Below are 8,044 nucleotides of genomic sequence, written 5' to 3'. Positions count from 1 at the left end.
TGCGCCAATCAGAGCCGAAGGGGCGGGGAATTGACGACACGTTACGTCATACACAGGGAGTCTGCGTTTTACATGTACTGGACCTACAGGTCTTGCTACACACAGTGACATTGACAAGGGTGTGAAAGGGTGAGGTGGTGTTCCGGCATTTTTAAATATTTCGCAATTTTTTTTTTTTACATCATTCATTTAGGCACCGGTTACAGAAACCAAAGGCTTAAGTGATTTATTCGATTGCTCATGTGAAAATACACGACTTGCCGTGATTTCCACGCCCTCGTTCTACTACAAGGAACACCAGGTGAAAGGCTACATCTGAATAGTCAAGAGGATGCAAAAAAACGTGCATTGCTCAAAGTTCAATGCCTACACGTGTCCGCTAATGTGTGAAGCCTTATTTTATTTAACACTATCAAGATCTTGGCCGAAGTGACCAAGTCCTTTTAGGACTTACGTTATTTGTTCCTCTGCTATATACCAGCCTTTTTCGTGTGTTGTTAGTTGTGTACTACTGCCAGTATGTGCACATTAAATGTACTGCAAAATAGATTAGCTCAGTGACTAGAAACCCGTTGTGATAAAAGGCCTTGAAAGCACTGGTGCTGGAACTGATCCACAAAGCATGCCATATCCCTAATACTGTATTAGCCTGCCTGATCAGATGGCTAAAATTCAATGTCCAAACCAGATCACTGTCCATTTATATCAGAGGCAAATGATTCAGTCTTTCTTGTCCCATTGTGGATTTAAGCCTATTCCTCACTAGCCTGAACTTCAAGAATGACCACTCATCACCTGTATTTGTAACAGTAAGTGTCAGGTAAAGCCTCAAAACGACATTTATATCTGGGAAGATGTCCTGCAATTTTTTTAATTCTCTTAAGAAACTGTAAAAGCTTTGGAGAGGATGAAATGCTTTTTGTGGAAAATAATTATCTGAACTGGACAATCTTCTAACCACTACTCCACCATCTAGCAACAAAAAATGCAAGTAATCACAAACAAAATACAACAAAGAACCACAAACTAGCAGTAAGTGAAACAAAAATATAAACATCATACAGCAGCTCCAAACAAATCCAAAAAAAATGAAATCACAATAGCACAACAAAATACTCCCATTCCTTAATCTCTCTCGGAGTCTCCCAAGCTCCCATCACTGCTCAACTCCTGTGAAGCAAGGGATCAGCATTATTGTTATGATTAGCAATCCTTGTTAATTTTTTTGTAACATTTCCTAGATGGATTTTTATTAGGTATGTGACCAAATAATTTTTTGAAAATTTTCCTAGATGGATTTTTTTTAAGTATGTGACCAAATAAAACTTTACAACTAAAAAATGAATCTAAAAATAACATTGTTTTTTCATTATATGGTGAAATGAACAAGTGGGAAAAAATTACCATCTTTCCACCCCCCATATTTGTTTGTTGATTTACAGCAATTATGTCAGCAGCTGCCATGGTGATCTATCTCAGAACCATCAAGGAATTCAACAATGCCTATCATGCTAGCCTCGTTAAGAATCATGGGGTTCTGGGGGAAAAAAGTTTGCCTAAGCCAGCTGCATGGCACATCAGGAAATAATTCAGCCAACAATGTTGCCAGCAAACCCTGCAAATTTGGGGCCCCCAACTACTGCCTCTGTAAACCTTTGCTAAAATCCGGGCATGGGTACAGGACAAGACCAAGAGCACACTAACAACTAGAGTCGGTACGAGAAGCGCAACAGAATCTTCTTCTCTGTAATATGCACACATTGCCATAAACCTGAGCATGTTATGTTATTAACATGTGGTTTAATCCCATCTATCCATTTTTAATCAGATCGATGGCAGTTTTTGGAAAACAGTTTTAGGTCCTGTTCCATAATTTCTTATAGTAACTGTTTATTTGGGCAGCAATCTGGTGTCAGGGATTGCCATAGTGTAAGGTTTACATTGCGGTGTCAGCCTCTTCAAGCCATTCACTGATCCCTCATCCTCTATGAATTGGGGCATTTTCATTTTGAAAGATTCTTACATTATTAGGATTAAAAATAATTCATCATAGGATGAACATAATGCCACTTAGCATTCTCAGAAAATTCAGATTTGTAGGAAATGGGAGTCTGTCCTTGAAGCACTGTGCACAAGGCAGTAAAATGCCATGGACAAGATAATTTCTCCACTCATACACACCCAAGCATGATGAAATATGAATTTGCCTGGTAACCTAACACTTTAGGGAGAAAAAGAAGGAGTATCCAGAAGAAAATCCATGCAGCAAGTGAAAACAAGCAACAAATATCTGAAATACTAAACTTAACCAAAACTGAAAACTTCTGTCTAAAATAGCTAGCATTAAACATCCTCAATATTTATGGTCTTCTACAAAACAATTTTGACAAGAAAAGCCTATCAGCCAAGCAAAGTTCACTAATTCTATCCATCTAATATCTTCAAAATAAAATTGTCACTGATGTCCTACTTTCTACCACACCAATTGATAATTTGTTCCATGTGTCTGTGGGTTTTCTGTGTAATGAAACATTTTCGCATTTATGCTAAATGTCCCCTCAATGCGCATCCAATTGTGTCCCCGTGTTGTTGTAGAACTTAATTTAAAGCAACAGATGGGATCCACTTCTATTATTCCTTTCACAAAAAAAAATAATAAGTCATGTCAACTTTCAGTCTCCGTTTACTTAAACTGGAGAGGTTCAACTCTTTCAGACTTGCCTCATAACTCATACCTTACAGCCCTGGAATAGGCTCATAATTAGCACGACATACATCCTTTTTATTGTATCTTTTGGTTGCTTCCTCACAGAATTCCAGCATATTAGTCAAACACATTCTCCCACATGTAAACCCATGTTGACTGTTCACTAATATTAGGTGATGCTCAATCTTTTCCTTAATAACTGCTTCCACTAATTTATAATGCAAGCATTTACTATCAAACAAAGAACTACAGCAAGTTATTGAATATACAGAAAATAGTACAGACACAAGAATAATTTATATTAATCTTACATTAACTAAGTAAGAAAATATTTACAGTTTATAATGTGAAAACAACAACTAAGTTGAGTTTGCTTTAAACATTTACACAATATTAAATTACTGTGGCCAGTTAACTACTTACTATATTTTTGCAAAACAGTGACATCTGCTGTAAGATGCAGGATGGATTGAGGATTAGGGGTAGTATCACCATACCTGTCCACTGACAATAATATCTCCCAACATATCCAGATATAAACTAACCTTATATGATTAGTTTTATCACTGCCTTTATTTGTTGGTATTTACTTTGCCTTCAAAGAAATTGATGGACTTATACAATGTTGAAAAATTCACTTCACACCAAGACAAAACTACCAGAAGCCTTCATGGTGTCACAAATGTATTCGTCTTTTTTTTAAGCATAGTGTAGGATGACTCATTTGACCAAATAATTTTTTTTGCAACTCAGCAGACCACATCTCATGTTCTGTGCATCACTTTACCTGCAAAACATACATATTAGGTTTAATAAGAGGTTTATTCACCATACAGTATATCATTATGAAATTCTCACTGGACTGCTCTAAATAAATTTTCCTGCTTCCACTTTACATTATTGTATTCTGCTGACCTATTGTTTTCTTTTGTCTCGAATCAATCCATCATGATCAAGTAGTTTGGCTTTTATTCACATTGCAACATGACTTTAATAACTGCTGTTGGTGGAGCATCAAGTTAAGCATTGTTCATCTCTGAAGCACATGCCAAATGTATCTCAACAATGAGCCCTTATGTTGTAAAATGTTTTGACATAAAATCAAGGATTGTCATACTTGGGGCTTTATAATGCATGTACATACTAAAAAAAACAAAACAAATAAACTATGGCAGCTCTAGAAGCTGTACCAGCAGCATCAATCAAGTACATCTCTGGACTAAGAAAATTAAATTACTTTAGCCTTGAACAGAGAAGCCCATATGGCAGACAAATTTAAAATAACAAATTTCTCAAACCCAATTCAAGGTTAAAGTCTACCACAACAACACAACACATAAAGTGTGAAACATACCTGGAAAAAGCACCAGTCCATCACAAAGCCCATTGTCACACACAACTACATTCATGCTGGGCTATTTTTGTATCACCAATTAATCTAATCTGCATGTCTTTGAGGATATGAGGAAAAAATGAAATATTCAGAAGAAATGCAATTGAGACAGAGTGAAAATGTTCAAGTTCCACACAGACACCAATAAGGATGCCACACAGATGCCAATAAAACGCAAGTATTTAGTACCAGTAGTGAGATGACAGCACTACCCACTGCTTTCATTTCAAAAAGGACAGTGATGAAAAGTAGGGGAAGTGTCATTTTAGATAGAGACCCAGAAGCAGATCTTTGCACAAAGGACCTTGAGAATCTTAAGCAATCTACCAATCCACTACATTCAAAAAAGTACCAGAACAAGATGACAACGAACATAATGAACAAACAAGTGTGCCCACTAATTTTATACATGGCCATAAGTGTGATTGGAGGTTAATTAATCAATCTGTATCCCTCATTTACTCAAATGTTTTGTGAGCAATTGATAATTTATATATAAAGTCAACGTGGGTAAGCAGGGAGCAATTGACTATGTACTGTATTGGACACTGCTGAAGCCATCCAAACATTAAATACAATTGGTCTACTCTCACACTTCAACATTAACACATACACACAGAGATCCACAGACAATACCCAAGTCACTATAGAATATTCCACATAGGAGCCCCTTCACATAATTTCACACAAAAGTGATGCCAAGTGACTGTCACTCTTAGTTGTTGACACAGCAGCAATAACAAACATACATATATTGTTGTGATGCACAAAGCCTCAGTGCCCTTTTGCTTATATGCCACTTACCAATCAACGGGGTCCTATTTATAGCACACTTGTTCTTCCAATTGAGGTGCAACGTCTTAGCCTTGACATACCTGCAGGCAAGAAAGCATCAATCTCCCCACACCAGTGCTCTAATATTTACTTCAAGTGCTCAAGTATAAAGACAAAGTATAGAAATGTAAAAAAATGTATTTATTAAAATATAATAATATCAAGAAGAAATAGAATATAAAACAGCAATAGTCTGGAAATAGTCTTAGAATAGCTTATTGATAAACCAACAATGTCAAGGGTGAATGTTGTCCTGGGCAGCTTTTTAATTCAGCAGTTGGCACGATGCATAGGTTTGCGTTCCCCTTCTTCCAGAAGAAAAGGTCTTCCATTCCTTTCTGATGTGTGTTGGCCTCTGATGTCTGTTTCTGATGTGTGTTGGCCTCTGATGTCTGTTTCTACACTGTCGCTCTCTTTGGTCCATCAGATGAGCCATATTTGTGTCACAAATATGGGGTTCCAGGGCGTGTGACATCACACACATATGAATGGCTAACTGTTCTGTTGATTAGATTTTCTTTTTTTTAATAACCATTAAGTTATAAAATTTTCTTGGTCATTTCTACTAAAACCACCACATTGTAAAATGTGATTCATTAAAGTTATATTGGCACGAGATAAAAAAAAAATATCAAAAGGAAGAGAAAATGCAGATGTATTTAGATAATTTGCTTTCAAGTATCCTCTTTGTAAATTAGTTAAGCAAGTTGCTTAAAAAGGTCCTGAAAACTCCTTTATAGTTTATCCTGGTCCATTTGAGCAAAATTAAAAACTTATATAAACAGTCTGTAATTTCAAAAATTGAAGAATTTATATTCTATGATACTAAGAAATACAGGAATTGAACTACAGCAGAAATGTGTTACTCTTGTGCAATTGCATATAACATGTTCCAAGAGTGACATTTCATTTGTTTTTCCAATTGGTGCTCATGGTCACAGGTTGTCAGAAGCAGAATTTGAACCCACAACCTCAGGGTATGAAGCCCTAGGTCCAAAGTCTTAACCCGCTACATCACAATACCTTGCCAATAAAATTGCCTTTGGTAAAAACCTTACAAATATTGTATACAGAAAAGTACTTAGTTACATAGTACTTCAAAAAAAAACCAAAACAATTAACTAATGGGATTTATACATATATCTACTCTATATACTGTATACAGTATATATAAAATCCGAAGCCTTAAAGTGCGGTTATGTCACGTTTTCTGTCACGCTTTAAATCTGTCTTATTTAAAAACCTACATATATATGTTTGGTATCATTCTTTTCAGGTTTTATCAAACTTTAATGTGATGTTGTTAGATTTTCAGATTCTTATTCCATTTTTAAATTATAAACTAAAAAATATCAAGAACCCACATCCTGCGAGACGAGACTTTGTGCCAAGAGATTTAAAAGACAAAGAGTAAGACAGCTGCTGTACAGGATTTTAAATGTTCGAAGCGCAGTGCGAAATGCAGATCACGCAGCACGGCAGCAGCAGCAAGCCAGTAACTCATTGAGCAAAAAGGAGTTTAAAAAAAAAAAAAAAAAAACTATATGTTTCCCATTGCCAGTGGAGGGACTACAATTCCCATAAGGCAACAGCAGTGTGCTGGGGCTGATGGAAGGGCACCCTTATCAAGGAACACACAGTTTTGTACCAGGATCTCTTCTAAAACTGCAGTTATAAGCACCTTTTTCTCAATTAATATGGATAACAATTACATTGCCTTGTAGTATTACAGTTTTTGTCAAAGTGTACATTACTTTGTCTCAGTGTGGATTGTACTTAGTCATGTCGAATTTTCAAGACACTTTTCTGTGTTTATTTTCATCAGAGTTCTTTTCTGAAACAAAAACAGATCCAAAAGAGGTGTATGTTGTTGCCTTAACCCTTAAGGAGCAATGTTTTCTTCTCATGCCCCCGAAAACTTTTAAATTACCAGAACACTTATTTTTTTAGTAAGTTTTGCAGTTGCGAAATCACATGTTAAACAAAACACTATGTGAAAAGACATTTGGCTGTTTTGCTCACCATTAACCTATAATTTTGTGATGTTGTATTTTACATTACCTATGGGGGAACATTCTTGCTGCTGGACAGTGGCAGCATGGTACATGTTGGTCAAGTGTACAGTCAGGAGTTTCACTGCATTGTGTACACCAGACACTAACTCTGAAATTATCTGATTATACTATTTTTTATCAAATCAAATCATTACATTAAAAAAAAAAAAATCAAATGCTGTTGATTGCCTGCATATCCTTACTAAGTGCAAGATAACCCAAGATGAAACAGAATGAAATATAGTTTTTTTAGCATATGTCAACTCACTGTTCAGAATATGTCAAAAAGAGAAATACTGAAGACAGTAATAATACCTTTCACAATTTTTTGATGGCACACATTTTATCAGATGCATTTTATGATTACGCAGTTATAATTTTAGACTTTGATACCAATAGTGCTGTAATTTAAAGCAATTCAAGTCACTGTTGAATTAATCAGCTTTGAATAATCTTTTTAACATTATGAAACACTGCCATCATGCTCTCTCTTGCAATAATTTGGAGACCCACACCGATGTCTGGGAACCCCAATTACCCCGGCCCTCCTATTGTCGATGCACCCATTGGATTTTAATCTGTCAACATCTGATCCAATTTATTAATGTGGGATTAAATATCTATTTGTGATACCAAATTAAACTAGGAAATACAAAGAAACAGCATGCTCTGGGAACCCCAATCACCCCGGCCCTCCTATTGTCGATGCACCCATTGGATTTTAATCAGTCAACATCTGATCCAGTTTATTAATGTGGGATTAAATATCTATTTGTGATACCAAATTAAACTAGGAAATACTGTACAAAGAAACAGCATGCATGGTTCCAAATCAGTAAGAAGTTACCACAAAGTATACACAAAAAGAACAAATTCTCGGCTCATGAAATCAGAGAAAGTGATAATTGTCAGGGAAGTAGTATAGTTGACAGACAGGACACTTTCATTTCAGGCAGCAGTGACAAATGGGTAAACAGTTAAAAAACACATATTTACTTTCTTACTTTAACCCATACAAATATACCTGAGCAATGCTGGTTACTTCCATTAGTGTGT

This window comes from Erpetoichthys calabaricus, chromosome 5 (assembly GCF_900747795.2).
Source record: "Erpetoichthys calabaricus chromosome 5, fErpCal1.3, whole genome shotgun sequence".
Taxonomy (NCBI): domain Eukaryota; kingdom Metazoa; phylum Chordata; class Cladistia; order Polypteriformes; family Polypteridae; genus Erpetoichthys; species Erpetoichthys calabaricus.
This window is presented reverse-complemented; position numbering follows the sequence as displayed.